Below are 16,086 nucleotides of genomic sequence, written 5' to 3' on the forward strand. Positions count from 1 at the left end.
AATACGGTGTAAAAAAATTGTTAACAAAGCATTTGTTTATTTTCTTATTGGAACGTAGGTAGAAGCAGTTTTCCTTTAATAGGTAGATAATTTTAAAAAATTTTTGATAATGCACATCAGAGAGAAATCAGTTTTGGTTAAAATAGTTGATTAGAGTTACGTCCCTTGGATTTTGTGGAGTCTTCCATATTAAAGCATAAGATTAAACACCATATATCGAAAAACTTGATAACTTATTTTTACAGGCAATTATTTTTTTTTAATAAGATACTGGTTTGTACTCACTAATAAAATATATTCAATGAACACAGCACGAAATAAACAACAAAGCTTTTTTTTTTTTTTCAACGGTAACAACGTGAAAGTGTATTTATTTGCAGCAGAAGTTGAAGGTTGGACTGAGATAGAGGAAGAAGGCATCTTGCCACTTGAAGGCGATTGGGATAATGTCTACAACGGATTATGTCAGGCCATCAGATATCTGTTTGCATTACATTTGAAATTCAAAAGAAAGCAAGCAAAAATTCCAAAGTCTAGTCGTCCGTGGGAAGAAGCTTTTAGAGTAGAAAGCTTTCCAGTATTCACCTCAACAGTGCAGGATTAGTACTTCGCTGTTTGTCGGGGCAACTGGGAGTATGTATGTCCATGGAGCACAAGTGTTATTCCATCAGAGTACATTCCATTAAAGTGCTTGTAAAACAGGCAGAGGGATGCAACATTGTGGCGATGGGACAGAGGTTGGAGTTTAGCCAACAGTGTGGGACCTATTAGACTTGAGACTCGTTTTGAGATCATGTCGAAGAGTGAGAGACTAGTGGTAGATCCATCAGCTCAGATGTGGCAACAATAATTCATGTAAGGAGTAATGATGACTTTGTAGAGATATAGGATGCTCTCTGGTGTGAATAATTTTCTAGCACGGTAGAGGGAGCCTGTAGTAAGTTCTTTTCAACAGTGACAGCATAAAAGAATATTTATTTGCAGCAGAAGTTGAAGGTCGGACTGAGAAAAAAGAAGAAGGAATAGAAAGTTCTTTTGGGGTCGATGTTGGTCAGTTAGTATATCTCCTGTGCCGTCCCCATAGCAGTTGTCTGCTGGTGGTGACTGTCGATGCTAGTTCAAGATGTCTGGTGAACAGGGGATGAGAGAGGAAAGGTGTTGCTAGGCTGAAGGTCCAGTTCTGACTGACTGATGTTCCCTCAAGACTTTAGGGAGCAGATGAATCAATGCCCCCCTGTTGGCTGATAGGTCAACCCATGGCCATAGAATTCAGAGAGGGGCATTGATTCTCTAGAGAAAGTAGTTATTTGTAACTGCTACAAGCCCATCTTCCTTGCATCAAATCTACACCTGAGCTTGTATATAACCTTTTTGAGAGGAGGTAATTCTTTCCCTTTATTTTTGCACCTCACTTTAATTTTTTTTATTAACTTTAAAAAAATTCCTGGTATGATCAGGAGTTCAAAAATGTCAACTCCACCTACACTAGATCCAGAAAAATGTTATTCTTGGAAAAAGAAAAATGAGGTTTTGGATTGTTTGGTTTGCTTGTTTTTTTCTTAAACAGCATATACACCGTTTTGGGGTTATTTAATATCGAAACCCGGATGATGTGTGTACATGTTTGGTATCATGCATATCCACTTTGTCTAATTCCTTTCACTTGAAAACTGAAACTATTAAAGAAAAGTACAGCTCGAACTAGAAGCTCAAACAAAACCAATTCAACTCCTCTCTTGAGGCTCACATTCACAATGTCCATAAACTTAGAAATATTGTAGAAGCATTTCTCCTAGTGTACTCCCCGGAGATTTTAGCATTAAGTGAAACTAACCTACACTCCTCCATCCCCTCTAACCACTTTAACATGTCTGGTTATCTTCCACTTTGCTGTAAGAACTCAGACAGACATGCCTTAACGTTAACCTGAACATGATGACGATGATGATGAAGAAATCGATGTTTCATTTTGCCTAGCCTTCTTCTTCTGTGCCTAAATCCAAACGTAGACTCCATGAGCAAAGCTTCTTTCTTAGAACTGCACACCAGTGGAACTCTCTGCCGCTTGCCTGTTTCCCACCTGACTACAACTTGGACGTCTTCAAGTCCAACATAAACAAACTCCTGACAAACCGCCCCCTTAAGTAAGACACTATCAAAACCCATTACTACAATACTATCTCATTGATTACTGTACACGCAATAACCCTTATCCCTGAGTGGCCTTTGGGCCTTGATAAGTGCTGACCCCCATGTAAAAAAAAAAAAAATAGATGTTAAGAACAATAAATTTTAATTAGATGCATGGACGTTAACCTAATTATGATGATGATGAAGAAGAAGAAGAAGAAGACGGAATCGATATTTCATTTTGCCTAGCCTTTTTCTGTTGCAGGATGTTGGTTCACGTTATGAAGAAGAATAAATTTTAATTAGATTTAATTTTGTTGTAAATACAACTTATCCTGCTAAGAGTATTTTTTGCGGCCAAACAATCTTTCTGGTCGACGGCATACGTCAATTACAGGTGGATGTCATTTCTACTATCAGCAGCACATTTTGCTAATAATCATTATTTCTCTTTAGTTTCAAAAGACAATGGATATCTCCTGTAAGGATAGCTGTGCGTGTAAATGTGAGGCAAGGGTTGTGTAATCCTCAACCACATCTCTCCTGAATTGGCACTGCTAAAGTCCAGTAGCAAGGAAAAGTCCAGGACAACTGGAAACAATGCCGAAATAAACACAAAGCACATACAGCACCTGTATAATTCTTTACGGTGCAATGCAGACTACACTGCAATGCAGACTAAGTCACTGCAGGGAGACATGTGAAGCTTCTTGTGGAGGGATGGGTCCCCGACTAGAGCAGACAACAGATTTGATTACAAAAAATGAGTAATTTCACCGATTTTGAGGACAATAAAGGATGGGAAGGCGGAACATCTGTTGATCTTCACTCAATCCCGGGCAACGTCGGGTATTCCTGCTAGTATACAAACACACACACACATATATGTCATGATAATCGATGCTTTCTTCCCCCCCCCTTCTTGTTAAACATTTGATGGGGGAAATCATATCACTAATGGAGAAGTTTTTTAAAAATTTATTATACAATTCACAAGAAAAAAAAAAAAAAAATTCACTCTAAAAACACCAATGCAGGACAAAAGAAAAAAGTGCGTATGTATAAATGATGGAAAAGTATGAAAAAAAAAAAAAAAAAAAAAAAAAAAAAAAAAGAGAGAGAAAAAATAATTATTGATTTTTAGTATTCATTTTACAGTTTAATTAGAATATTACTAGCAGGTCAGCTGGCGTTTTCCTGCCATAAAATACGATCAAATATATTTTAATTCATGCAAATTTCGTAAAGATTATAAAAGTCAAATCAATTCTATGGATTATTATATTGCACCCAACATTTACTAGTAATTCCAAAAATTAAAAAATATGACTGAAAAAAAATTTGAGTTAGAATCGAAACTAAAACAGTGTTATTTCATTCCCCCAGTGGTTGTAGATTCAGACTCATATGTTAAAAATAATTTGGTTTGGTTTTAAAATCATGTGAATAGTCATCATCTACACCTGAAACGTGTGTATAAGAATTATTATTATATATATATATATATATACATGGGTGCCCAGCGTTGCCCGGATGTTTGGAGGTGTATGTTGAGCAAAAAAAAAAAAAAAAAGAAAGAAAAGTGGTAGTAGGGAGACAGGATCGAACCCGTACCGCAAAGAAGAAAAAGAACGGGGAAAAATCTGACGTCTTTGCTGTTACGACCACTGCCAATCAGGACGTGACGTAGGTTTTAATTAAGGCTAGATAATCGAAAGGAGAGGATGACTTTCGATAATATCGGCTGAAAAAAAGCGACCCCTCCCTGTACAAAAGTGTCCAGTTGAGGGTGAAGGAATTAATGTTTTTAGCCAATTTTCGGTATTTGTCGTTTGAAAGGTCGAACTTCAAAAAGATACTTATCTTGTAAAAATCCGTCGCCTCTGTCGAAAGTTTTAAGCAGACATGCAAACATACATGCATTTATATATTGGTAGCTCAAATTTTCAACCCAAACCGATCAAAAAGCTTGCCCTATCTCTGAATACACTTTATGGCAAATTTCAAATGTTTAGACCAGAAATTGTCTGAGTAATTTGATAGAGACCGCCGAGGTCAATTTTTTTTTTTAACTTTGAACCCTATTATGACCCCTTAACATTTATTGTTTTGGGCTCCATCTAAGTTATTAAGTTAGATCCATGTCCAAGGAACCTATATCCAAAATTTCAAGTGTTTATACCCAAAATTAACGGAGGAGGTTGGTAGAGTTCTCAAAGGTCAAATCGTTGAACTTTGACTCCTTAACAGACAAATTTCTGTCCGGAAATGGATTACAAAGATTTTCCGAAATCTCAGTACTCTGTATATCAAATTTCGAGTCTGCAGACTGATAATTGCTTAAGTTATTGTGTAGGGAAATGTACAGACAGACACACACTTATATATATATATATATATATATATATATATGTTTTGAGAAAAATAGAAAAACCGAATGAAATTATTAAAAAATCAACGTTTCGTCCTTATTTCAGAGGACATCTTCAGGATAATTGAAATAAAAAAATAAAAATGTAAGAAAAGAAAAAGTCATAGATCGTGCGAAAAAGACAGTTCTTGAATCCTACCCATGTCGGGAAGGACAAACATATGTGTGCGTATGGGAAGGTTGGGTTGTTCGATGTCTATATATACACTTTTAAAAATGCATTAAAATAAACATGTACATTTTTTTTTCTTCTTCTGTAAACTTATTCATTTTGTTGAAATATTTAAGGAAAAACGTCTTTTTCGCACGATCTATGACTTTTTCTTTTCTTACATTTTTATTTTTTTATTTCAATTATCCTGAAGATGTCCTCTGAAATAAGGACGAAACGTTGATTTTTTAATAATTTCATTCGGTTTTTCTATTTTTCTCAAAACATAACGTCAACCACCGCTGGTATTTTTTCATTCCTTATACATACATATATATATATATATGTGTGTGTGTGTGTGTGTGTGTGTGCAAGAATTGAAAGAAATTAAATGTCTATAAATACCATGTTGGACATTTATAGCAAACAGCTGGAAGTTAGAATGTTTCACCGCTTTGTTTTTTTCGTAATACCTTAAAGAGGACTTAACTTGAATTTCTTAAAGGGGCTTCATAACGAAAATATTTTTTAAATAAATATTAAGAATTATGTTTACACTTTTTTTTTTTTTCAATTTTCTTATCAGTTTGTTAAAGCTTGGGTGGGGCATCCTGCCGGATGCCAAACATTCACCTGCTAATGGATATTCCAACCAAGAGATATTTTTTTTAAGATTCTGATCGTCCCTTTATGTGCATCTGTTTGAATCTCTCTTGCACTTAGTTCACTGGGTATATCTGCCAAGTAGTTTTCGAAATTATTTTTTATGAGTCCAGTTGTTCCTACAATTTCTGGAATCATGGAGATCTTCCTAAGATTCCAATTTCTTTTTATATCGTACATAAGACCTTGGTATTTCATTATCTTTTCTATCTCAGTTCTATTTAACCAAGCATTATTGGAGACACTGACTTCTAAGGTTGCTTCTTTCTCCTTCTTGTTCTATATCACTATGTCAGGTTTTATAGCTCTGTTTTCTAGGTACGTAGCTGTAGAGATTAAATAATCATTGTGGATAGTGAATAACTTATTTCTAACTGTTGTTGCTGGCATATGTTACCAGGACTTGCTACTAGTGTATGTGTGCGCGCACGTGTGTGAAATCTATTTCAGGTGGAATAAATTTAAATTTTGACATGAGCTGACATCTCCCAGCTCAAATGTATTTTATGACAAGAATATTGTTTAAGACCACCTCAACGTTTGGATCGAGTAAAAATATCAAATTTATTTCCTAAAGATACTAGTATTTCACGTTTTTGCAATCATCAGCATAGGAAGTGATAATTACCGCTGGTCGGGAGATTCAAACCCAGTCACAAAGCCACTCTTGAATTGATAGGTTAGCATTTTACTTCAAGGCCACCAGCAATTAACAAAGATTGAAGAAAATTCAATGCTTATAAATGCCATGTCGGCGGACATTCATAAAAAAACAGTATGTGTATACATGTGCACGTTTGTATCATTTTAGGTAAAAAAACAATTCAGATTTTGACACAAGCTGATACAAGTCTCAACTCCGAATTCAAATTTTTATGAAAAAGTTTTATGAAAAGAATATTGATTAAAATAACCGAGACGTTTGGATCGAGTGAAAATATCAATTTTATTTCCGGTATTTTCCAATTTTGTTCAAGTGTGAGATTTTTTTTGAAGGTTCACGCGTCAGAATTATTAATTTACTAGCAGGGATATTCAGCGTTGCTCAGGGGCAAAAGTGTAGCATTTTTCTATTAAAATTATTATTAAATTATTATTATTAAAATTACTATTAAATTATTATTATTATTAAAATTACTATTAAATTATTATTATTATTATTAAAATTACTATTAAATTATTATTATTATTAAAATTACTATTAAATTATTATTATTATTATTAAAATTACTATTAAATTATTATTACTATTAAATTATTATTATTAAAATTACTATCAAATTATTATCTATCTTTCTCTCTTTCCTCCTCTCCCTCTCCCTGCCCACCGATACGATTTTACCTACTCTCTATCTGTGCCTAAATCTAAATGCAGATTCCATGAACAAAGCTTCTTTCCCGGAACTGCCCACCTGTGAGACACTGTTCTGCTGAGCTGCTTCCCGAACAAATACAACATAGTAGTCTCTTTCTTCTTCGCCATTCCATTCCTCTCTTTGGACATAAAAACAGACAACTCGTTTTTATAGATTTCTCTAGGAAAGAGTCGGTATAAGGGAATTAACTTTCCCCACAAAAAAAAAAAATCAGAATTACTTCCCTTTAATTATTGCATGATTTGGCAAGCCGTCCCCACCAAATGAAATCTGTGCCACTTTAGGATCAAAGAATGAATATATTTTTTAAACCTTACAGTCATGATCATATTTATTGGCATGGTCCAATAGAAACTTCATTTTATCTTAAAAATCATTCAGAAAAGGGTTAAATCAAAGGAAATCACAAAGTATAATATTTTGAACTGCTCTTTCCAACTCAACAATCAAAATTAAAATATTTTAGTCCTTAGTTAATCAAGCCCTAGTCCAGCACCTAACAACTGCTAAACTCCTGACTGACAAACAATATGGATTCAGGCAAGCCCATTCAACAGCAGATATCCTAACTGTAGTCTCTGAACGTATATACCGTTCACTGGACAAAACAGGGGAGGGTAGAGCGGTAGCCCTTGATATATCTAAGGCTTTTGACAGGGTATGGCACGATGGTCTTCTAAGGAAAATTAGATCATATGGTATCACTGGAAGAATACATAATGTAATTAAATTCTTCTTAAGTAAGAGAAAAATCCAAGTTGTCCTCGACGTTCGTACATCTAAACAATATGACATAAATGCGGGAGTACCTCAGGGGTCTATCCTTGGACCTCTATTATTCCTGATATTCATAAATGACCTCCCTGATGAAATTGTTTCGGAGATGGGTATATTTGCTGATGACACCACTCTCTATAACAGATATGAGGGGAAAACAAATAAACACATATCTAAGGAAATGGCAGAAACACTAGAGGATGACCTCCAATCTGTAGTGGAATGGGGACAATAATTGATGGTCACATTCAATGCTGCCAAGACTAAGCTTGTTTCCTCTACAATCTCCCGATCTTTGGGTTTTGGTTGACACGTCAAACTATTTTTCACTCTGTTCTCACGGACAGTAGCCTTTTTCTCCCCTGACCTTCCAAATTCATAATGTGACCTTGTGATTTGAACTTCTTTATGATGGCTTAAACGGTGGATTTGGGAAGGTTTAGCTTCTTAGAAATCTTATCATAGCCCTCCCTTTTGGAATGAAACGCTATCACACGCTTCCCGAGGTCTTTGCTGTGTTCCTTAGTCTTAACCCAAACGAAAATTCCTTGATTTAAATTAATTCAAAGCAAACGTTGTCTAAAAATTATCTGAAAAAGAAAAAATTTAAAAAATTAACATTAAATAAACATAATAAGTCTACAAAAAGGTAACGAAACCATGTCAAACATGAGATTGGTTGCAATTATACTGGTAATAGATGAAAATAAGCCGTGCCAATAATTTTGAATATGCTAATTTAGAAATTTCGTTTGTAATTTCCTTAGTATTCATTCTTTTTTTAAATCCAATTGTTGCATCGGAAAGCGCAGTTCAAAATATACATGATACTACATAATAACCTTCAATTCTGACCATTTTTATGAGATTTTATGAACAAAATATGATTTTTATTGGACCGTGCCAATAAATATGATCATGACTGTAGATATCATTCATCCCGGACAGTGCCAATCAAGAGAATGCCAACTTTGTGGGTATTGTTTATAACTTCATTATACAAACACAAAAAAGTTTTTTCTTTAGTTTTGTTTTTAATTATTTCGAAAAAGAGGGCAAGTTATTGGACAATCAGCACTCTGAAATGTCAACGTGTCTGTATATTGAGGATATCCCAGGAAGGTTTTGGGGGTGGGTGGGGATGATTTCATCGGAGAAACGTTTATAATAATAAGTGATCTGTGAAAAAAAAAAAAAAAATCTTGACCAATCGGCAAAATGTCCAGTCGAATTTTTTTATGGTGAAATCAATGACATTAACAAGCAATGAAAAGGTTAACGATTAAGAAGGAAATTAGGTTTTAAAAAACGAAATAATATAAATAAAAAAGTGGAAATATTATCCTTAGACATTATCATTCAAACGTGGTAGTGTTTGAATATATGGTGAAGTGGCAGTTTAAGTCATTTAGAACTGCTTTAAAGCTTCACTGCTAACTTATTTTTCGACCAAATTTCAAACAGCTATTACAGTTTATAGATCACCTCAGCCATATTGTGAAAAATTTTTTTTCGGTTCTTTGTTCAGTAAAACAAAAGTTATAATGAATTTACTGGTACTCAAAATCGTACAAAGACGTAAGGAAGTGAGCGACGCTTTTTATGACTGGTTTCCATAGCAACTACGTCAGTTCAGCGACTAGTGTTGCTACTAATTCACTGCTGTCGCAAAAAGAAGTAACAAGTGAAACAGACAGAATGAAAGAAAGATATTTGGGGGATTTTATTGAAAGCAGACGAGTGCCGTACATTGTTATTACATATGTGTATGTTATGTTTATGAGGGCAAAAAAAAAAAAAACAATAATAAAGCAGGAATTAAACAATGAACAAGTGAATTTATTGGAAGCCTGGAAAAATCCTGGATTACAATAGAAAAATGCGATCATGAAAAGTAATATGGTTAAGCTTAAACATGGAAAAGTAAAGGACTAGTTGTTAAAACTGGAAAAGAAAAGGACAAGATATTCTAGTAAAAATATAATAAATTTATAACTTAAAATATTGTAGCATTAAATTTTTTTTTAATTCAATTTAAAACATTTACATTGAAATTTTATCTAAGAATAAGAGAAATATAAAATCATAAATTACAGCCAGAAAACTTTCTTATATTTATCAACATTAGATGAAAATTGAGCGTTTTCAACTACGATTTTTTTTAAAAATTGTCAACTTTCGGTGTTAAATTTCAATGCGAAGGAATAAAATACCAAGTATGAACCTATGTTTATTCCGAAAGTTCTATCTTTTAGCTTTCTAAATATTAAAACATATCACCTCTGACCCCTAGAGTTGTCTTCTCTTGACCCCCAAAGTTATGCCCTTTTGGGGGTTCCCGCAGAAGCTGTCTCGGCATATAAATGGGCAAAAAGTCCCGCAAGATGAACTCTCCTGACTTTTTAAGGTTGATTTTCAGATTCCTCGGTCAAAAAAACAATTCTACGTACAATTTTCTAGACCAGAAACTAAATACTTTTAAAAGAATTTATAATTTTGTAACGATGGGTAGTTCTTTCACGACACATCGTGAAAGTCTTTTTTGGCCTCTTGGCTTTATTTTGGCTGGGCTCAAAAACAGGGTTTACATTGATTGCTGGATTTGAAATTTGGCGGTTCATCATAACTTATATATATCTTACAGAGGCCAAAAGGATAAAAAATATTCTGAGGGGGTTGGTAAAGTGGCCTGGATGATTTGGCATGCAATGTTCCATATATATTTTAAAATATATATTCCAGAATATATATTTTAAATATATATTACAGAATATGTGTGTGAGTTTTCCTTAAAACAAATATATGTTTATAATGTATATATTCAATAAGGTTATCTTAAAATTGCAACGGTTTTTTAAGCTCAATGAAAGTGGATTTACACTTTCAGAGCAAATGTAACTTTATTCAACATTTCAAAATCGCAGGAATATACACTTAATTCACATTCATATTGTTTAAATTACTGCGTCTTACACATGTTTCATTGAATGGAAAAAAAGCAACAAATCATCAGCGTTTTTTAGTTTCTCAAAAATAAAATGTACAGTTTTTTTTCTCCAAAAAGTAAAGGTAATTTTAAAACGAATCGGAAAAGTTTAAAAGACATAAAAAAAATCCAAAATCCAGTAAAAACACCCACTCGTTATAGATAAAACAATTTAACACATACCGATTTGCAGAAGAAAAAGAAAGTTTAGTTCGTAGACCACGAATGGAGTAAGCCAATTCTTAGCGCCATATTTGAATTCATACTGAGCTATCTACATTACTAGATTTTACGTATTTATACTATTAGGAGGTGAAAAAAAGGAAATAAGAATAAAAAATAATAAAGAAAGTATAAACTGTATAACATTAATAACAATACCCTCTAAAACCTTGGATGAAATAATTCGTGAATGATCGTAACAAATTGTTGAATTCCAATAAAAAAAAATTATTTTATTCAAATTAAAACCACTACCAAAAATATCAAATCTGTAATGTTCGGAAAAGTATGCAAATTAGCAACTTTCGAGAGCGTTTTAAGTAAACAAATATCTATTAACAGCAGTTCCTTTTTAAACAAATTTAAATTGCGATAATCGAGTATTACTATTGCTTATCTTATTTGGATAATAAAATACGGGAATGGTAATAATGCATTCTAAAACATTGAATGAAAAAAATTTGTTGAATAAAAAAAAACAACCGTTGAATTCCAAAATTAAAAACATAGCAAAAAAGAAACTAATCTCGTTGTGTTAGATTCGCCATTAAGAGTATTAACGAGTAATGTTAGGAAAATACCCAGTTGAATACAGATTTTCAAGAACGTCTTTTAAACCGTTTATGCATTTTAAACCTTTTCAATTCGTTTTAAAATTAAGTTTGCCTTTTAGAACCAAGAAAAAAACTATAGATTTTATTGTTTGATGAATTAAGTATTTGTGTGGTTTATGCCATTCAATGAAACATGTGTAAGACGTAGTAATTCAAACAATATGACTGTGAATTAAGAGTATATTACTGTGATTTTGAAATGTTTAATAAAGTTACATTTGCTCTGAAAGGGTAAATCCATTTCCATTGAGCTTAAAAAACCGTTGTAATTTTAAGATAACCTTATATATATATATATATATATATACATATATATATATATATACATATATATATACATATATATATATACATATATACATATATACATATATATATACATATACATATATATATATACATATATACATATATACATATATATATACATATACATATATATATATATATATATATATATATATATATATATATATATATATATATATCCCAATATTAGCCTAGCCTGGATTTGAATTCTTTTTCTATGCACATCTTTTCCTTGCCTCCATTCGTGAATTATTTCACGGATTTCTGCCTTTTGGATTAATTTTGACCATCTTCCAATTACGTGATTCCCTTGGATTTTACTTGTGGAAATGTAAATTTAACCAACTTTTTAGATTTTGATTTTTGGATTTTACCGTTATTGGATATTTTACCCTTCACCAGACTATCCATTCACGTGAAATCACCTTTTTTTTTCACCCTATTCCCTCTCCTTCACTATTTGTTACCAAGTAAGATCTATGACTTACTTGTAATTTCATCAAATACTTTTGCAAGCAAAATCCGATCCTGCATTTTGCTAAATCCTACCCTCTGATGAGAAGGAAAGTATTTCTTCGAAACTCTGCGGATTAAGGACTATCCACTTATTTTGTGCTTCCTTTTTAAAATTAAATATGTTTTTAACTGTTTTTAACATGTTTTATTAACTACTTGTTCTTATATATATATATATATATATATATATATATATATATATATATAATTGTTGTATAGATTGGTTTTCTAGGTATAAATCCAATGAAACTTGCATGATTATTAGAGTGCTCAAGAGAGGACAGAGTGGGTATATAGTCTATTTATTATACAAACATTGTTGATTACATATGTGCATATTCGGTGGTATACCAGGCGAAAATATGCACCACAGAAAACCCAGAGATAGAAAAATTCTACATAGGTAGTACCTCAATGCACTTTAAAAATAGATTCTATGGTCATACGGTCAATGAATAATAAAGCATACGTTTGAATTTATTTAATTATTTAGAATTAGTAGGTGCACGTTTTAATGACTTACTGAGGTCGACTTTGACTGCGGGATAGTATTTTATTTACTGCAGGATCGCTTTTTTATTTTTATTTTCCAAGATATTGGGGGGGATCAGCTCCCTATAACAAGGGGATTGTCCAAATTGCTACGGACACTTCACTCTCGGTAAACTACTGGAAGTTAATCAAGGCAAACAAAGCACCTATTTGAAAAATATATGTATCTCCACTTGTATATAAAAGGCAGTGTGTGTGTGTGTGTGGGGGGTAATATGTATAGTTATATATATGTAACTCTGTGGGTCATTCTTGCTTGCTTGCATCTTGTCTTTCATGATCAAGCAACTTCATGTTTTAAAAAAAAGATGACAGATGAATTCCTATATATATATATATATATATATATATATATATATATATATATATATATGTATATATATATATATATATATATAGTCATCCACATACAGTACTGTTTCGCTGTTTCACAGCTCATCAGTGCGGCTAGACAGGCAACTACCTCAAGCCAGGATTGAAACCCGACCGTTTGTACGGCAGTCAAGGCTCCTAACCATTACGCTATTGGCGGCTGCTTGAACGAGTAGTGAGTTTAACGATGTTTTGATATCGTCTGAAATACCTCCGCTCGATTTGTTTACACAAAGAGCGTCGCTTATATGCTAATGGTAATTCGTGTTTCACTTCTCAATATGCTCAACTCAAGGTGAGGAATATATATATATATATATATATATATATATATACATGCGTATGGGCATGGCTCAAGAGCAAAGGAATGAGAGTTGGGAGTTGTGTGTTTTGGTTTCAGTTCTAGCTAATGGCATCCAAGTCATATATATATATATATATATATATATATATATATATATATATATATATATATATATATATATATATATATTTTAATTTTGATGGAAAATACTTAGGAAGACTAAAGCATGTAGTCCATTAACTTCACTCTGATTTCTCTATCTATATAAAAGATATCTCACTACTGATGCAATTCTCTTTCTATATAAAAGCCAAGTACGTCCAAGGATGGAATACTGTTGCTATATCTGGGCAGGAGCTGCTAAAAACAGCCTATCCTGCCTTGACAGAGTACAAAATAGACTTCGTGGCTTAGTGGGGGGATGCCCTTTTCTCTACCCTGCAACCTCTCTCCCACAGAAGAGACGTTGCGAGCCTATCCTTGTTTTATCGTTATTTCCATGGCAGGTGCTCGTCTGAACTCCAATCTCTGGTCCCCTTTCGCCAATCTTTCACGAAAAACACCCGTCTAGCTGAATCCACTGTGAAAAATTTCCCCCACTCTTTATCTGTGCCTAAATCAAAACGTGGATTCCATGAACAAGGCTTCTTAGAACTGCACGCCTGTGGAACTCTGTTCCGTCTGCCTGCTTCCCTCCGGACTACAACTTGGATGTCTTCAAGTCCAATGTTAACAAATTCCTAATGAACCGCCCCCTTAATTAAACACTTCATCAAATCTCCACACTAACGTAATGTACTTGCAATAACCCTTATCCCTGAGTGGCTTCCGGGCCTTGATAAGTGGTGATCACTGTGTAAAAAAAAAAAAAAAAAAATGTTTAGCGGAGAAACATGAGATTATTAGTTTTAATTATTAAATGTAAAAGTAGAATTGGTTATAAGCTGCAAACACTTTGGAGACTACAATTTAAATAATATGCAAAGAACATATAGCGATCCCCTCATCGTAGTAATACGACAATTCATAACCCCTCATTCCCAATATCTTAATTAATTAATAAATGAACCAAGAGAAATGTTGAAAGGATACAAAGTAGTTCCGATACACTACAAATTAATAACTATTATACTTACTAAAAACCGACACACCTCTAATTAATAACTATACTCATCAAAAAGTGTCGAAAAATAGGCTAGCATAAATAACTTAGCTAAATTAAGGAAAGAGCCATCCTCTCACTACCCCTCAACACCATATCAAGCGCTACCGTTTAATACTGAACTAAATGAACAGAAACACAATATATCACCAACTGGATAAAGGTGAGTGCACTTTGCATACTTAATGATTAAACACCTGAAAACGATTAACTAAAATAATCTATGGGTCTAGCACGCTTGTAATTGGAATGTTGATATATACCTACGAAAAGCATTACCATAAAGCAGCATTTCATAAGCAAACCAACCATATAATTGATCCCAAATTATAACTACTCTAAGTAGAAGGCTTTGGGAACGGAATACTCCAGTAATATAGACAAATATATGCTATTATGTACGTGTTTGCATGTATATGATCTGAAAAACCTATTTCTATAATGAAACATATAAAACTATAAAATATAATTATACTCTAGTATTGAGGAAAAGATAAACCCAAATGAGAGAATGACAACCATTGAATTAAGTTTATATATAGATATGAAAACCTCTGCCATTGTAATTACTTAAGACACTGCAGTAGAGCGGAAAATATAACTCACAGAATACCACTTTTATTTAAATCATATAAGCTTGTATATCTGTTCACTGGCTGTTAATTTTACGATATGGACATATATCATATAAATAAACAAATAAATAATCAATTTGAAACCGAGAAACAAATAGACAGATAAAAAAGCAAGGAATAAAATAAATAAATCAATAAATAGAGCTTATCAATAAAATAGATGGATCATGATGATGAAAAAAAAAACAACCATAAAAACCGAAAATAGGGAAGTAACGGCGATGACGATATAATATTATAACAAGGCAAAAACTTAGGCCAATAAACAACTGCCAAGTTAAAATAATACCAATACCTGCTCGCTGCTACAGCTTGACCACGTGGGATCGTGCTTCTCCCTCTTCTTTCACTCCCGTCCCCACTCCCTTCCTTCCCCACACCTCCCCCCAAAACCAGTACTACTCACATTCACAAAGTATACATCCCAAATTATTCCAGAGCATAAACCACATCTGAATATCTTATAAAAAATGAATGTATTCTTGACGCGTGTTTCAATATCGCTCCTTTTTGGAGCTGATGAGGTGGTCTCTTTGAATTGGGATTCTACTGAGACATTAATGTACATATGTAAACAATAATGTTTGTATAATAGACAGACATACATACATATACATACATATATATATATATATATATATATATATATATATATATACATACACACACACACACATACACATATGTATATATGTATTGCAAAACATATATATATATATATATATATATATATATATATATATATATAGTAATTTATAAAATATATATGGCGATTAAGCTACACTGAATATTCTGCGTTTCATCCACTATAGGATTCGTCAGGCTTATGCGCATAAGCCTGACGAATCCTATAGTGGATGAAACGCAGAATATTCAGTGTAGCTTA

At 32.9% G+C, this 16,086-nt stretch overlaps 1 protein-coding gene across 21 annotated transcripts in view; it reads right to left on the reverse strand.

The window, feature by feature from the left end:
- Positions 1-16,086, reverse strand: part of LOC145259826 (multiple C2 and transmembrane domain-containing protein 1-like) — a 992,069-nt gene that overhangs the window by 415,761 nt on the left and 560,222 nt on the right. The window lies entirely within an intron of this gene.

Source organism: Euprymna scolopes, chromosome 35, assembly GCF_053919585.1.
Source record: "Euprymna scolopes isolate OS-2025 chromosome 35, ASM5391958v1, whole genome shotgun sequence".
NCBI classification, from domain to species: domain Eukaryota; kingdom Metazoa; phylum Mollusca; class Cephalopoda; order Sepiida; family Sepiolidae; genus Euprymna; species Euprymna scolopes.